This window comes from Protopterus annectens, chromosome 12.part0 (genome assembly GCF_019279795.1).
Source record: "Protopterus annectens isolate FY-2018-M chromosome 12.part0, PAN1.0, whole genome shotgun sequence".
Taxonomy (NCBI): Eukaryota; Metazoa; Chordata; order Ceratodontiformes; family Protopteridae; genus Protopterus; species Protopterus annectens.
Window position 1 is genome coordinate 1,123,286,381 of NC_056746.1, and position 18,985 is coordinate 1,123,305,365.

Here is an 18,985-nt window from a genome sequence, read left to right on the forward strand (position 1 = left end):
ATGGGCTTAGAGGTAGATGCTCTGTAAAATATGGCTCTATGTGTTGAAGTTGTTGCAATTGTGTAGTCATTCTGGCGTTTCCATGTGTGTGTACAAGGACATTGTATTTAATAAATGGCATGTTGTTGCATAGCATTCAGGAATTAATGTAAGATCCTGGATGCTGATGCCTGTGATATTCCCAGCATATACCCTGTTGGCCTCTGAAAGGGTCCTGTAGCTAAACTCTAAATGCTTCACATATCTTGGTCTCGACAGGTATTAGTTCCCCTTGGCTTGCCTTTGCTCTCAGTTGTGGACAACAGAGGTTGCAGAGATCCTTTAGTGTGTCTCTATCCACCCTGTAGCAATCTACAATTTCCACATCACGCAGACTGTGGTTAGATAACAGGGGTCTAAATACCCTTTTCCTTTTTGTCCATGGTCTATTTGCAGCAGCAGCAGCATAGACTTGTGCTTTTTGCACATACATATGCGTAACAGCAACTGCAACCCATAACAGTGTTTCCATGTAGAGTACCTTCTGTGACTATATTTCAATAGGCTTTGGAATTTATAGGGAAAACCTACACTGAGTCTACACAATTGCATTAGAAGCAAGCAGTTCAGCTGTTTATGCTGTAATTAGCATGTCTTGATGTTCACCATGTTTGAGTGGCTCTACACACTGTGTATAGCCACTTGCTAAATACAAAACAGTGTGGAAACATGTGTGCATTGTGCCGCAACACAAACAGATTTTTAGTGGACCATGTAGGCTTCATTGAATGTACACCAATGTTTTCTGAAAGCATGGAAGTTGTTTTCACATCTGGGAGAGGAATAAAGATAAACAAGAATAGTACCAAATAGTGAAAGAAGAAGCACAAGCAATAACAAGTGTGTAAGTATGGATAACTTCAATTTCATGATAATTAAGACCTATGTTAACAACTGTATATTTGGGAAAAATGTTCCTGTTATGAGGGTTAAACTTCATTATTTAAAGATATACATAGTTATGTGTATATGTATTACATTAACAGGTTATGAGGGTATGAGGGGAGGTATTTTTTTCTGTCTGAGAAATTTATTAAAACAAAAAGTCTTGGAAAGTGTGACATAGGCTCCAATGGTGATGATAAGAAAAATATATAAGGGATTAAACTGCCAGACATAAGTGGGTACATGTATCACACAAGCTGGAAATGGACATTTAAAAAAGGTACCATAAACAATATGTGGGAATAATGACTTCTTACCATAATAGCAACTGTGAATGATCTTATAAGTTTAGAAAAAAAAAGGAAATAATATCTAATTATACTAAGAAATGCAGAGTGCAAATAGTAATGTTGCAGGAGACACATTTGGAATAACTGAACACATGCATTTGATAAAGAAGGCTTTCGGGATGGATATTCAGCAGAACATCAGGGACAAAGGAAAAGGGGAGTAGTAGAGGAGCTGCAATAGTGATAGAATAGGGTAAAAACTACATTAATGGTGAATTTGTGGTAGTAAGGAGCTACTGGAAATGGATGATGATTTCAGGAGGAGATGAGATATATTCCTCCTAAAACTGCTAACATGGACCTTAAAAATTTTCAAGGAAATAATCAGCTTTCATCCAGGAATATTACTTATAGATAGGGACTGTGATTTGATTTGTAATAATGAAAATATCTTATGTCTTATAGGTGGAAATGGAATATGATTTGCAACAATGAGGATACATCTAGAGGGCCTAGAAGAGAAAACAATAAAAAATGAGGGTGGATTTCTGAAGAAATTTATAAAATAGTTGCTATTAAGGATATGAAGTCAGTAGGAGCAACTCAAAGAGAATTTATATACTAGTTCCCAAGGTACAATAACTGGACTAGACAAGACACAAATTATATTTCACATGAACATGTGCATTTAATTGAGAACTTTGAGATGCATCCAATAACAATTTTGGATCATGCTGTAACAATTACTAAGATAAAAATGTAGGGTAATGAGGTAAATATGAGGCACTGATACTTCTCTACCTCCCTGTTAAAAAGAGAGGAATTTAAGGAATGTGCAGTGGAAATTATTTGGGAGATTTTAGGGAAGATAGAAATTACTTGAGAAGTTATAACTACTGAGTGGGATAAAATGAAAGTGGAATTTATAAATAAGGTAGAAATAAAAGAAAAAAGAGAACTGGTTTAAAAGTAACAAGAATCATTTTGAGGGGTTGACAAAGGTTAAAGTATTACAGAATAAGGGGAATCTCATAGAACAAGAAGAGGAGCAATCACAGAGTGCTAAAGAGAAAATAAAGCAGCACCTGGATAATATGCATGAGTTCAGAAAGACTGTTGTTAAAAAGATGTATTTTGATAATACCTCCACAGCATAAAACGTTTTGGCACAATGACTTGGGCAACAGAAAGTAGAAAAGGGTGTTTCCAATCTTAGGGAGCCTATAACAAGAAAAATAGCCAGAGATCCTATATAGGTATTAGAGATAGTTCAGAAATTTTATGAAAATTTATATAAAGCAGAGAAGTGTGAAAATCAAGAAAAAAGCCCAAATGGCAATATTTACGGAATGCTTAAATATGGCAAAGTTAGATGCAGATGAGAATCAACAATTAAGTTAAGATAGAAGGAGATGAGATAAAAACAATGATATATAACCAATCTGCAGGAATGTCTCCAAGTATAGATGGTATTCCAGTGGAAGTTTGTAAGCTAGGAGGGAAGAAAATTATAAATATCTGAAACATTTTACTTAGTATTTTAAAATGAGGGGAGGGATCGACAATTTAGAAAAAAGCTATGGTGGCTGTAATACTTAAAGACAGTAAAGACCTACCAGATCCAGCTGCATAAAGGCCCATTTCAATTTTAAACTGTGATTATAAAGTGTTCATGTCTATAATGGGTATAAGAAAGAAAAATGAGACACCAACCAAAATTGATAGATATAGATTGTGTTTTTTGAAGGGAAAGTAAACATTTGACAACATTCATAGAATAAGGATGAACCAGATGAAAGCAAAATGTAAGAAAATACCACTGCTTTTGGTGGGTCTTGATGCAGAGGAAGCATTCAACAGGGTAAGCTGGAATTTTATGAGGAGGGTGATGGAAGCATTTGCATTTCCTGATTATAATAATAAGGCTAATTAGAAACATATGTGAGGGATCAAAGGCAAATTATCAAATCAGGAGGATTCTTCTATGATAAGTTGTGTTTGAACAGAGTAACTAGGCAAGGGCATCATCTTTCCCCATTTGTTATTTGTATTATATTTAGAACCATTAGCAAAGAAAATAAGGGAATCAGAAATTCAAGGATATAAATGGTATAGTGATCAAGAAAAGCTGGCATCATTTACAAATAATATTATTTTGTACCTGATGGGACAAGAAAAGGGAAATTCAATGCAATGGAACATTCTCAGACAGTTCTGATTTTTTTTTTGGGGGGGGTATAAAATTAATGAAGATAAAACAAAGGTTATAGCTGTAAACTATGTACCCACACATGAATTGTATCAACATTTATGGGGACATGATAAATGAAGCATTTATGAGTATGGATTACAATGTATTCAATTATAGCAGCTAAGTATGAGTGGGAAGAGACTAATCAAAAGACAATATAAAAACTGAGAAAATGGAAGCTCTTGCTTATGGCTATGGATAGCAAGATAAAATCAGTAAACATGTTTTAGCCTTTTTAGCTTTATACACGTCAGCTATATTTTTATCAACCAGAAGAGAAGATGTGGGCAGTAATTAATAAAGAGTTGAAGGATTTGTTTCTGAGAGGGGAAAAAGGGCACTAGTCAAGTGAAGTAAGATGATCCTCCCAATAGAACAAGGAGGTTTAGGATTACCTGTTCGGAAGAGATGTTCTAGAGCTATTCAATTAAGGCTCTTATAAATGACACAAGCAAAAAGCTACAGTTCAAGGTAGAAAGTGATAGGTTCATAGGTTCATAGGTTTATACTAGGCTATCTGCCCTAAGGCATTTATAAGCCTAGCCCAAATTTTTGTGGCTTACGCCACCCCTTATATGAAAAAATACTGTGCCCATTAGTTTGTTGTGCCTCTGTCCAGCAGTGACACAGAGATGATTCCCGGGGTAAACCTACGATCTCCCATCCACAGGTCTAGATTTCTCTTGAACAGAGTAAGCGAGGTGCTCTGCCTCACATGGACCGGGATTTTATTCCACAGCATAGGGAGTCTCTGAGTGATAAATCTATCCCTCCAGCACGTCCTATTTATATCCGTGCTAAGGTTTAAGTCGCTTGCTCTAGTGGTTTTGGTGGATTTGGATTTTTTGAGGTGGAGCATGTCCATTAATTCCGGGTTGGACATGGCCTTGTATGTCAGGCACATGTCACCTCTGAACAGATGGTATGCGACTGAATAGAGCTGGAGTTTCTTCAATCTGGCAGCATATGACAGATTTTGGAGTCCCTTTATCCTTTTGGTGAGGAACTTTTGGGGTCTCTCCAATTGCTGCAGATGTCGGGTGAGATACATCCCGAATGGGGCATTGTACTCGATCATTGGTCTGATAAGTGAAGAGTACAGGGGAACAATGACCTCACTAGATCTGGATGTGAATCCCTTCATGATCAGGTGGGCAATGTAGAAGGTCTTTCTAACCACTTTAGCAACGTGAGTGTCAAAAGAAAGGCCACTGTCAACCTGGGTCCCCAGGTCCCTGATAACCTCTTCTGTGCTTAGTGTATTGCCACCTATATGGTAGCTTGGGGTTACCTTGTTTTTCCCGAAGGGTATGACTATACATTTTTGGCGTTTAACTTCAGGCCATGGCTCTGGCACCAGCTATCTGTTTCCGTGAGTCCCTTCTGAAGGATATCCGTGTCCGATGCACTTTCCACTATGGCGCCCAGTTTGCAGTCGACTGCAAACTTTGTCAGCCAAAGTCCTCCCATGTTGGCCTGTACTTCTGAGAAGTAGATGCCGAACAATAGGGGGCCAAGGACCGAGCCCTGTGGGACACCACTTGTGACCGGCTTGGAGTCTGACATAGCGCCAGCAACTCTAACCCTGTGGGTTCTGTCCTTAAGCCAGTTTGCAACCCATCTTGTGACATATGGGTTTACATTTAAGCTGGTAAGTTTTTCTACAATACCCGAGTAGGGTATTGTGTCAAAAGCCTTTGCAAGGTCAAGGTAGGCTGTATGGACTGCCTTTCCTCATCAATGGCCTTGGTGACTGTTTCGAAGAAGTTGACCAAGTTCAAAAGGCATGATCTTCCCTTGACAAAGCCAAACTGGGTCGGGTCCAATGTCTGCAAGTCCCCTATATCTTTGTTTATGAGCTCCATTATGATCCTCTCCATAGCTTTGCAGACTAGACTTGTTAAGCTTATGGGGCGGTAATTACCAGGGTCCGTGAGGCCGCCTTTGTGGAGTGGGACCACAGTTGCCGTACGCCACTCCTTGGGCACATATCCTGTGGTAAGGCTGAGATTAAACAGCTGCCTTATGTGCAGGTTTAATTCCTCATTTAGCTCGTGTAGCACACAGCCGGGGACACCATCCGGTCCCATTGATGCTGTGTTTTTAGCTTTAGAGAGAGCAGCTTTCACCTGCGCATTTGAGATGTCCGGGAGGCTACACTCGGCTGGGATAGTTATCTCTCCTTTAGGGAGAGGGTGGTGAAGTTTGCACTGAACCTGTCTGCCAGTATGTTGGCAATGTCTGTGGGTTCAGTGATTTTTGTATCATTTTGGACTAATTCTGAGCATATCTGGGAGTTTCCACCCAGGTTCCTAACATAGCTGAAAAAGGCCTTATGATTGTCCTTTGAATCCATGGCAATGTTTCTCTCAAAATTGGCCTTAGTTGATTTTATGAGTGCTCATATTTTTTACTAATAATGATCAGGGGTGACTTCCCTTTTATGGATTTTGTTCTATCATGTAATAGCTTTCTCCTCTTATTGTAAAGTTTGTTAATGGCTGGGGTCCACCAGACTGGACGTTTGCCCTTTGTGGAAAGAGTCTTGGTTTTATTTGGGATTGCCTGATCCATGCAGTCCTCGAGGTGTTCATAGAAGGCATTTGTAAGGGCTTCCGCAGCTTGGGTTGTGGTTTCCACTGGCTCAGGGGCCTTGAAGGATACCACACCAGTCTTGAGTAGTGTGAAGTTTGCTTTAGAGAAGTTCTTCACTATGGTCTTTTTTGTTTGGGGTGGGGGCGGGATGTGGATTTTTAGTGAGATTAGTTTATGATCAGATCTCACCAATGAGGGATATACTTCTGGTGTGGAGCATTTTGTCCCCATGTTTGTGACAATGAGATCTAGTATATTTTCTCCTCTCATGGGAACAGTGACTAGCTGTTCCATGGCATTTGAATTTATGAACTCCAGGAACCATTGGGCTAGAAAGTTAGGGCTTGAGTAATGTTCCCAGTCTATATTCGGGTAGTTGAAGTCACCCAATATGATGGTGTTTGGAGATACATTTATACCCTCCAGTGTCTTCAGGAAGGCTGTGTGGGGTTCCTGAGTTTGAGAGGGTGGCCTGTAGCATGCTACAATTTGTAGAGCAGTTTTGCCTATGGTTAGTTGCACCTGGATGGTTTCCGAAGCTTCGTGCGTTGCCACCAACCTGGAGGTGTGGGTATCCTTTATGAATATGGATACACTCCCTCCTTTTGTGGTGTGGTCCAGGTTTTGGGGCTGGAACGCATGATATGAGGTAAAACCTAATAGTGCCGGGGTGCTCTCAGGAGCCTTGAACCAGGTTTCAGTTACAGCACAGACATCGATGTTCTCCATACTGAGAAGGGCCTCGAGTGCGTGCATTTTGAGATTTAGACTTCTGGCATTGAGCAGCATTACCCTCAGTTTCTTCCCATTTTTGTTTTCTAGGGTGGTAGGTTTAGAATTTGAGCCTTGCCTAAAAAAGGCACTATGGGGGTGGCAAGAGCCTTAGCCAATATCCGGAATCCCAGGGATGACAGGTGCAAGCCGTCCCTTGCGAAGCAGCATGGCTTGTCGAGCATGTCATCCCAGGCAGACAGACACTGGATCCCCTTTGAATGACACCAGACATTAAGCCAATTGTTAAAGCTGATCATCTTGTCTCTATATTGTGGCATCATTCTTGGTGAAAGAAGGATACTGCTCAGGGTTAGGGTCATACCTGCCTGGGCTACATAATCAGAGAGCTCCTCTATGTCTCTTTTCATGTAGTCCAGGGAGGTACGTCTCAGGTCGTTCACACCAGCATGGACAATGACTGTGTCATATTTGTACTTGCCGTGGAGTGACCTGAGTGCTTGTGTTATGTGGCGGATTCTAGAGCCCGATAGGCAGCTTACTGTGACCCTCTCCTTGTTCAGCCTGGTGAGTGGGACGTCAGTGTGTCTGACTATGGAGTCACCTATGACAAGTATGTTTGGTGTTGTATTTGGCCTTAAGGGCTGTGACTGCTTTGCACACTGCTTTTGTGATTTATGTGTTGCTTGTGGGGTGTCTTGAGGTAGCAGTTGTTTGGGTGTCTGCTTTGGAGGCCTCTGCTGTTTAGGTAAATTTTTACTCAGAGCCTCCGAGTATGTCTTTGTGTGTTTATGTGTTTGATTCAGTGGAGTGGTAGCATTATGTGAGGCTGGTTTTGTGGTGTGTGTAGTTGCCTTCTCCTCCTGTCTGGTCTTGCCAGTCCTGAGTTGAGAGAGCTCAGCCTCCAGTTTGGCTAAATAGCTGCATCTCTCGCAAGTATTTGTGTTATGTGGGAGGAGGAGAGGGTTGTCTGTGTACATGAGGCAGTTATAACATTGCCTCAAGATTCCCAGATTCACCAGCTGGACCAGAGAGGAGATTGACAACTGACCTTTGGGCATGCTAGAATAATATTGGGAAATCCTTAATTGAAAACAAGGGCCAGTGGGGAGTGAGGGTGTAGTGCTTTTAATTTTTAGTGCTGACTTATATAATTGCTTTAGTGAGCAAGTGCCAGGTAACTTGAGTGCAATGTGTTACAAGTAACTAAATGCAAAAACGACAAACAGTAACTTTCTTTCAAGTGAAACAAGGAAATAAGTACAGTAAGCAATGCAGATATCACTAGTGATCCACAGAAGCGCTGAGAAGTTGCGTATTAGGTGGAATTAGCTTCCAGGGAAATAACAAGCAAACAAACAACAAGCATATAAACAAAGCTAGATTCAGCAGGCCTGGATCTAGTCTATGCTAGAGCAAACAAGGTGTACCAATTTCAGTAAGATACAGTTCAAATATTCAGGCACTATAAACCTTTAACCAGAAATTCCCAGCTCAGAAGGGCAGAGTCCAGCCTCTTCTCCCACAAGAGTGCAGACCACAAACCTTCTTAATGTAAAGTAACTGGCCTGAAGCCCAAGTGCCTAAACCAGAACTAATACACTTGGACACTGGGCTCTCAATCAGCAGTTCCCAACTTAGAAGGATGAAAGCTACCTGTCCTGCCACCACAGTGCTTGCCACAAACCTTCCTAATGTAAAACAACTGGTCTGAAGCCTAAGTGCTTAATCCAAAAGACTTAGAATGATAGCTACACTTTAATCATGTTACAACCAAGCAGTAATAAATACCATTGAATACTTTAGAGAATGTCTGGATTAGTGCTCAAGTTACACAAACAAAGCTAGATCCAGCAGGCCCGAATCCAGTCTATGCCACAGCAAACAAGGCGCACCAACTTCAGTAAGAAACAGTTCAGATATGCATGCACTATAAGCCTTTAACCAGAAATTCCCAGCTCAGAAGGGCAGAGTCCAGCCTCTCCTCCCACAAGAGTGCAGACCACGAACCCTCTTAATGTAAAATAACTGGCTTGAAAGCCCAAGTGCTTAAACCAGAATTAATACACTTTTAGAATAACAGACACTGAGCCCTCAATCAGCAGTTCTCAACCTAGAAGGATGTAAGCTACCTGTTCTGCCACAACAGTGCAGACCACAAACCCTCTCAGTGCAAAACAACTAACTGGTCCGAAGCCCAAGTGTTTAAACCAAAAGGCTTAGAATGAGTTACACCAAGCAGTAATAAATACAATTGAGTATTTTAAGATGATGCAAAAGTAAAATGAAGTAGGTAGAAACACAAGTACAGTAAAAGCAGATGAATTTTTTTTTTTTTTTTTTATCTGAACAAGTGCTGAGATCAAAGAAACAGATTTGAGTGCTGCAACTAGAAAACTGGCTAGTTATAAGAAAAAAAACAAGCTAGAAGGCTTCCCTCAAACACAGAAGGGCTTGGGGGCTCAGAAGCCTACAAATAGTCTATACCACTTAACAAGAAAGGCAGGAAATAAGCTTAATTTTTTTTCTATTTTCCAGATGATCTCTTTGTACACAGTAGGAGTGCCTGAAATCAGAATATGATCTCACTGCACTCAGTTGAGTGAGCAAATGAGATGGGCCCAGAGGCAGGCTGAGGGGCGGGCAGTTTCAATGCCAGTAAGATTAACACCAAAACAAAAACAGGGAGGGTGGGTGGGAATAACTGAAGAGCAGAATAACTTCAGTTAAATATTCCTTCAACACTCCTTCATACACAGTTTAAATCAAATTAAATACTGTATTTTTTTTTAAAAAGTGCAGATAAAGGTACTTAAATTCTCTTATACGTCCAGTTGAATATAACCAAGTTCTTAGCTGGCCAAAGCTGAGGTTTTAATGCAGGAATTATTTCACATGCACCAGTTAAATATGCAAGGACAGGAAATCAAAGAATGTGGCTACCCCCACACCTGTAATTACTAGCAAATAACAAAATTCAGCCAACACTAGCTTCAGTTCAAGTTACTGAAGAGCAGAATAACTTCAGTTAAATATTCCTTCAACACTCCTTCATACACAGTTTAAATCAAATTAAATACTGTATTTTTTTTAAAAAGTGCAGATAAAGGTACTTAAATTCTCTTATACGTCCAGTTGAATATAACCAAGTTCTTAGCTGGCCAAAGCTGAGGTTTTAAAGCAGGAATTATTTCACATGCACCAGTTAAATATGCAAGGACAGGAAATCAAAGAATGTGGCTACCCCCACACCTGTAATTACTAGCAAATAACAAAATTCAGCCAACACTAGCTTCAGTTCAAGTTACTGAAGAGCAGAATAACTTCAGTTAAATATTCCTTCAACACTCCTTCATACACAGTTTAAATCAAATTAAATACTGTATTTTTTTTAAAAGTGCAGATAAAGGTACTTAAATTCTCTTATACGTCCAGTTGAATATAACCAAGTTCTTAGCTGGCCAAAGCTGAGGTTTTAAAGCAGGAATTATTTCACATGCACCAGTTAAATATGCAAGGACAGGAAATCAAAGAATGTGGCTACCCCCACACCTGTAATTACTAGCAAATAACAAAATTCAGCCAACACTAGCTTCAGTTCAAGTTACTGAAGAGCAGAATAACTTCAATTAAATATTCCTTCAACACTCCTTCATACACAGTTTAAATCAAATTAAATACTGTATTTTTTTTAAAAAAGTGCAGATAAAGGTACTTAAATTCTCTTATATGTCCAATTGAATATAACCAAGTTCTTAGCTGGCCAAAGCTGAGGTTTTAAAGCAGGAATTATTTCACATGCACCAGTTAAATATGCAAGGACAGGAAATCAAAGAATGTGGCTACCCCCACACCTGTAATTACTAGCAAATAACAAAATTCAGCCAACACTAGCTTCAGTTCAAGTTACTGAAGAGCAGAATAACTTCAGTTGCTAATTCAAGAAATATGAGTGGGATTTTAGATGAAAATCCTCAAGAACAATAACAAGAGTTATATAGAATATTATATTCACAAAGTAGTAGAAAGTATACTAAGAACTGAACCGAAATGGAGAAAAGAGATTCTGCCAACAGGGATGACTGTAGTTAGGTGTGCAGAGAATAGGCAAGAGGGAACTGGAATTTACAGTGGTAAGCTGGTAAAGGAACCAAGATATTGGAAACAATTACACGTGGAAAGGTAATAGAATAGGAAGAGGTTAATAAGACGTCTAGATTGCAGGCTAGAGATCTCCTTCCCTATCAGGGAAGGATAGTGTATAGAGAAAGAGGAAGTGATAGGGGGATCTTAAATGAAATACATGCGCCAATTGACTTTTCAATTTAGTCTAAAAGAGAATCTGCTTTTAAAAAAGGTATAATTAGTAGGGCATATAAAATATTGCACAATAATTATAGGAATCAATCAGAGGAGGTCAGAAAATTTTGGGAAGAGTGATTAGATAATTTACAAAGAAACAATGGGAGGACATATGTATGCCTCCTACGTATGCAGCAAAATATAAAAGAGTTAGGATTTTTGCCTGGAAGTGTTTGCATATTTTTATACCCCAAGCAGACTCTGAAGAAATTTTCCTCAGGTAGATATCAAATGTTGGAGATGTAATGTTGAAGACAGAGTTACCTGGGACCATATATTCTCAGAGTATAATGAGTTGGCATACTTTAAATATTCCCTACAGAGTAGTCTGTCAGAAATATTGGGTGAGCAAATGAGTATAAATAAGGACATGATTTTTTGAGCTGGGATATAGGATCTGAATTGCCTAGACGTAGTAAAGCATCATTAAGTTTAATTCTGGTGACTGCCAAAAACGCAAGCTGGTTTAGACAGAAATCAGTGTCTAAACCAGCTAAGCCTGAAGTAATGAATATTGCAACAGTGATAAAAGAACAGGGAGGGAAGGAGTAAATTACATAGAAAACATGGAAATTGTGGGAACAATACCTACACAAAATGTTCTGTAGGAGGAATGAGGTTTAGTAGAAGGCAGGAAGTGAACAATTTTTGTAATGTTGTTTTGATTATATGATATAGAACAATATATGTGATGTATACTGTTTGCAAATGTGAACTAACTAATATGGTTTGATTAATTTTATATAAATATAAGTTTGCCAACATCACAAGTGATAACTCAATAAAGGTACTTTGAAAAAAAAGAGACACTCGTATTTTGTATGCCTTAAGTAGCTGGAGCATTACAGCACTTAAAGAGAAACACAGGTGGGTGGGTGAGTTGGAAGGGCAAAACTGAAGATTGTTAGCCATCAAGCAAGTCAAATAAAAAAGTTAAGTAGCTCTGTAATGATTTAGAACTACGGCATAGTAATTTCCTCATTAAAAAAATGTTACAGAATTTGGCATTTACATGGTCACAACATGAAAAGAACAGACTAAGCATTACATCAGTTATTGAACTAACAGTTGTAAACCACCATACAGAGTGATACATTGCTGAAATGTAATATAGTAACACTGCAGACTTCATTTGTTTAGACGCACATATGAAAGCCAACTTCATACTATGACTGGGCATGTTCTCTTAGGCACATAATGCAGCTTACATTGCACAACCTAATTTGATAACTTAACCACATGATGAAAACAAAGTACAGTATGTGGAAGTATAGATGAAGATGGTGACTTGAGAGCTTTTGAGCCAGGTTCCTATTAGAATGCTGAAAGCTTAAAAATAGCGAACGAACTAAAGGTCGGAATTGTTGGATCTCGATCTGCTTTTTGTGAGATTGTGGTACAGTGAGGATTGGAATACTTGCCCTTTTTTTCTGTAGTGTGATCTCAGAGTTGGTATATATGTATATATATATATATATATATATATATATATATATATATATATATATATATATATATATATATATTTATATATATATATATATATGTATGTGTGTGTGTGTGTGTGTGTGTGTATTTAGTGGGGGTGTGGGGGGTGCAGCCCCCCACAATAGTGTGTTAAAGGTCCTGCATTTTCAACCTTTAGGTTGTTCGCATTTTTGGATTTTTGTTTATGTAATATAGACCCTTTTGAGTCAGCTACTACAGAAGAGATAAAGACTGATCTCAGCTGTTTCAAGTTGTGAGAACAAAAGATACCAGTGTCTCCATCTTTTGTAATTTGCCAATTGGTTTGCCCTATGATGGCAGTGATGATCTCACTTAAAGAAAACCAAACATTTTATTTTAAGATCCTTGAAATGTGAATGAATGTCAGTCTTAGACTCATAAGGTATGTGATTATGGAGTCTTGAAATATGAGTGAGTGTGGGTCTTAGACACATAAAGTGTGAGCTTATGGAGTCTTGGATACCCAAGGAGTGTGATTATGCACTGAAACATGTTTTTGCTTCCTTATAAGCTACATAAACTATTTTTATGCAATTACAATAAGTTTTTTTTTACATATTGATGTCAGTTAAATACATAGTCAAGCTTTATTTATTTACTTAGTAACTATGTAGGTAATGAGTTAAGGCAGCCATTTCACCCACTAATGCCAGAGACATTTATGTGCTCAAGACTTAAAAATGTGTAATTGAGTATTCAATTCTTACATTGTAAGCTTTTACAGTTAAAATGGTAATTTTATGCTAAGTTTAGGTACTATGACCCATCCAGCACAGACATGGAATTGAACTTGTCATTGCTAGCCAGGTAAACTTCTTTGAGGATGGGAGGGTTGTGCTTTGTGGTTAAATTTGATTGTAAGCTTTTAAAGTTAGTGAAAAGTAATCTGTGTGAATTGTAAATGCTGAAAGCAGTCCAGTATAGACCTGAACTTGATTTTGGAAACCCAATAAAGTTCTCTGGAGATGGGGGGAGGTTCTGCCCTGTAGTTAGATTTTCTGGAATTATGGATGAAGGTGGCAACCTGAGGGATTTTGAATCACACAGTCATACTAAGTTTGGATACCTATTAGACACCCATGCATTCTTCCATAACCATCATCTGATTTTTTTTTTTATTTTTATATTGTTGTGAAAATCCATTTACCATGAAACATAGTTTAATTTATTCTTTCATTCCATATAACTCATATAATACAAAAATAACTTTTTATCTATTGTTTTAACATATTATTTACTTTTACTCTTATAATATCGATATGTAATCATACCCATGTTTATTTTATCCACTTCTTTTATATCTTTGAAAAAAATCTTCTTTATATAATTCCCCCATAATTTTTGTACTCTTTCATATTTCATAAACACATGTTCCATAATTTCTTCTTCTTTTGACAATGCAAACATTTTCTATCACTTTTCTTCTTATATGGCATATTTCCTTTTACTGGCAACTTATCTATTACCAGTCTCCACAAAAAATCTTGACATTTTACTGTCTGATTATACAATTTTCTTCTTAATTTTATAGCTTTAATTGTTTCTATTTGTTAGATTTTCCCATGGGTTTACGTTTTTATGCCATACATTCCTATCTTTTTCTATATCATCAAGTTTTACTTTCCCCAACAATATTTTTTCTTGGTAACATTTTGTTTCTTCATTTATATGTTTTTTTTTTCTTTTTTAACCTTTTATACTACACCCTAAACTTTATCATACCTATAGCTATACAATGCTACTACTAATCTGTCATCTTTTTCATTTATTCACTTTAACACTTTGGACAAATTTATGGTACATACCACTGGGTTCATTAACTCTAAACCACCATCTTGTTTATTTATATACAAAACATCTTTTTTCACTAGATTTAATCTAGAACACCATATAAATGAAAAAAATATCTGCAATAATTCCTTTTAAAATACTGTTGGTAACATAAATACAATTGCTAAGTATGCTGTTTTTCCCATCTGTACTACTTTATCAAATACACTTTTTTTCTGAATGATAATTTATATGTTCTGCATAAAATATGCTGGTTTTAGTTCTTCTATTGTATTTTTCATTGAATTCTACTACATTCTTATTCCCAAATGTTATACCTAACACGGAAATGCCATTCATTGTAAAATGTACACCCCCTATCTTTAGCACATTACCAACACCTTTACTATTTCTCTTTATTTAAAGCCTTACAATCACCTCTAGACACTCATTTGTGTTAATGATTATTTCATTTTATCCAAATTTTGTTTTTTGCAATTATTATAATGTCATCTGCATATGTTAATAGAAATGAATTTTTTTAACCCTTCAGGTGTTATATACCCCATCTTCTCCATTTTGCAATTTATTTCATGTACTATCAAATTCATAACTAAGGCAAGGAATGCACATCTCATTGGACACACCTGTCTTACACCACACTTCATATGTACCTGTTGGCTTAACCAGCCACTTACAAGTGTTTTGCTTTATTACTACTATATGATAACATATATAATTTATTAACTTTCTCACTTATATTATATTATTTCATTATTGCTGTGATGCCTGGGCCCTGGCCCAGCAATCAAGGAGCCTCAATCCTCACCACTAACACCAGAGAGGGTGTCTCATATGAGAGGAAAGGATAACCAATACATACACTAAAGCGCAATTTCCCATAAGAGCACACAGAGATCACAGTCAGTCTGGGGCTGGTTGCTCCCTTGTTCCCCATGTCCCCAATAAGACTCTCCACTGGCACAGCTATAGGGTCCACATCTCAGCCTAGCTGGGCAAGTTAAAATCTTCAGCATCCTCTCTGTCCAACCAGTGCTTCATGTCCCTGCCCAAGTAGCTGACAAACACACACACTTTGAGATAAGATTTTACACAACCACACAGACACTTCCTGGAAAGGCTATACTATATGGTAGTACCACTTGCCACCACCCAGCTAATATTATTATCTAATCAAAGGCCCTTAAAAGGGTGTTCAGTTATTACTGTGCACTATTATTATCCAATTGGTAAGTGTGACTAATCAGTCAAGACTTATTTGGAGTGACTTGGACAGTAAACTGTATAAATATGCAATGTACTCTAGAGCCTAACTTATCTCTACACAAACCAGCCACAGTTAAAAGTTTATAAAATATTTAATAATAAATAATTAAAACCACAAGACAATACCTTCTACTATACAGCCCTAGTCAAAAGTTCAGAGATCACACAGGAATACTTAAAATAAATCAGTAGTACAGTTCTGACATAACAGAAAAACACTTAGTCTAATATTTTCTAATTCCTAGCTACTTCTAGGAGTAAACACACTTTTAACATACTACTTAGACAAAGGAAGCATAAGGCAGTGCTGAGTTGGATGTCCAGACAAAAATGCTTAATAATCTCTGGTTCTCACTGTTGAAATTGCTATTGCGGTTCTGATAAACATTACATAATCTCTTTTACACTTTCCTGGACTTCCCAGGCTGACAGAAACTACATTTACATTCTTTTACATTTAGAGCAATAAAGGACATTCCCCCTGTAAATTCTAGTAATTATTCCTTAAGTTAAAACAATATGCAGGATGCTTCATCCAGACTCATCGATTCCAAATTCTAACTTCAAAGGAACAGACATAAAGTAATTTTAATTTCAAAGGACCAACAAGAAATGCTTGACTTAGTTTTCTTTACATCAGAGGGCAATGTTGCCATATTGTTTAAAGTTCAACATTTCAAAGTATTTACAAGTGATAGAATTATCTATGCAATTCTTTCTGGCTAGGCTAGCAGCCTTCACCCATCTCTACCAGTCTTCACACCCCCCCGGAGAACTCAAGCTAGTCTTTCAAGTGACCCTTGCGAAATGCTGCTTGAGAGGGTTAGGTCTATCTGGATGTACCTCACCCCATTCCCTGTCTTGAGAGCCCATCTGCATTGGCATTGCTACTCCCACTGCAGTGCTGCACTGACATATATGCTTGCAACCCCAGGCTCCATCTTAGCAACTTGGCATTTTCCTGACTGGCTCTGTTTAACCATGTTAGAAGGTGGTGAACTGTCATAACAGTGAATTTTCTTCCATACAGATAAGGCTGAAGTTTCTGCAATGCCCACGCTATGGCTAGACATTCCTTTTCTACAGCTGCATAGCATTACTCCCTTGATTGGAGCCTATGACTGAGATAAACCACTGGGTGCTCTTCTCCCTCTGAAGAAATCTGGCTAAGTACAGCCCCCATCCCATGGTTTGAAGTATCCACTTGCACAACAAATTATGTGCTGTAATCTGGACTGGCTAACACAGGAGGTCCTCCCAAAGCTTCTTTAAGCTTCTTGAATGCCAGCTCACATGCTGGGGTCCACACTACCTTATCTGGCCTATTCTTCCTTGTCAGGTCTGTGAGGGGAGCAGCTATGGTACTATAACTGGGGGCGAACTTTCTGCAATACCCTTCTGTTGCTAAAAATGCCCTCACCTGTTTATTAGTAACAGGTGCAGGCCATGCCTGAATAACTTCCACTTTGGCAGGTTCTGACCTTATCTTACTCTATGTCCTAGGTAGGAGACCTCCGCCATACCCATCTGACATTTGCTCAGCTTAATGGTCAACCCTGCCCTCTATAGTCTGTCCAGCTCCTCCCTGACATGCCGAAGGTGCTCTGGCCAGGAATGGCTGTAGGTGGTAATATCATCTAGGTAAGCAAGGGCAAACCCTCCTGCTCCTGCTAGGATATGATCTACCAGCATCTGGAAAGTCACTGGGGCATTCTTCATCCCAAAGGGCATCTTTGTGAACTCATACAAGCCAAAAGAAGTCACAAAGGCTGACTTCTCTCTAGCACTGGGAGTCAAGGGCACCTGCCAGTAACCCATGGTAATATCAATGGTTGTAAGATACTTAGCCCCACCCAGCTGATCTAAGGCCTCATCTCTCCTAGGCATGGGGTAAGCATCTGACTCTGTGTGACTATTTAATTTCCTGTAGTCCACACAGAACCTGGTGCTGCTATTCTTCTTTGGTATCAGCACTACTGGGGAAGCCCAGGGACTGTTGGACTCTTGAATCACCCCTCGTTCCAACATCTCATGTACCTCCTCACTCAGGGTCTCTCTGACTCTCTCAGGCACCCTATAAGGGGCCTGCCTAATATGCCGTTGGGGTCCTGTATCCACCTCGTGCTGCACTAGGTGGGTGCACCCTGGCTTCCCAGTGAACATGTCTCCAAATTCCTGCAACACTGCTTAGATTTCTCGTACCTGGGTAGGAGATAGCTGCTGTGACACTGCTACCCCTTCCACTGAGGTGTGAACCTGAGCCTCACTGAGAAGATCGATCTCCAGATCTCCCTCAGATTCCTCTTGCAATCCACTGCAAATGCTCAGCACAAGGGCCTCCCTATCATGGTAATTTTCATCATGTTAACATGGTACAATTTGTGCCCCTGCCGTCTGCCTAGCAGTTCCACCATGAAGTTGACATCACTTACCTTGCTTACCATCTTGTGGGAACCCTCCCAAGTTGCTTGCAGCTTGTTGTGTCTGACAGGAATGAGAACCATTACCTGCTGCCCCACAGCATACTCTCTAGCTCAAGCATTCCTGCCATACCACTCCTTTTTCTGTTGTTGGACTTCTGCCAGATTCTCCTGGGCCATGTCCATGAGTTCCCTGAGCCTTGTCCTGAGGTTTAGAATGTATGCCACAACAGACTCTTTGTGAGACTTGCACTCACCTTCCCACACATCTCAAATTACATCTACAGGTCCCCTCACCCTATGTCCATACAGCAACTCAAAGGGTGAAAAACCTGTGGATTCCTGGGGAACCTCTCTGTAAGAAAACAACAGATGGGGCAAATATTTGTCTCACTCCCTCTTAAACTGATCTGCAAATGCCCATAGCATGGACTTGATTGTAGAGTTTAACCTCTCAACCAGACCATTAGTCTGGGGATGTTAGGGGGTGGTCTTCATGTGCTTCACCCCACAGGACTTCCACAGACAAGCCGGCAAGTCTGACATGAAACTGGCACCTCTGTCAGTCAGCATTTCTTTTGGGAAACCTACCCTGCTGAAAATCTCTAACAAAGCATTTGCCACCTTCTCTGCCTCAATGGAGGACAAAGCCACTGCCTCTGGGTATCATGTAGCATAATCCACTACCACTTGGATATACTTTTCCCCTGTGGAACTTGGGGTACTCGGAGAACCCACAATATCCATAGCTACCCTCTGAAATGGCTCCTCAATCACAGGCAAAGGCATCAAAGGAGCTCTCACCTTGTCTCCTGCCTTGCCTACCTTTTGGCACTGCTCACAGG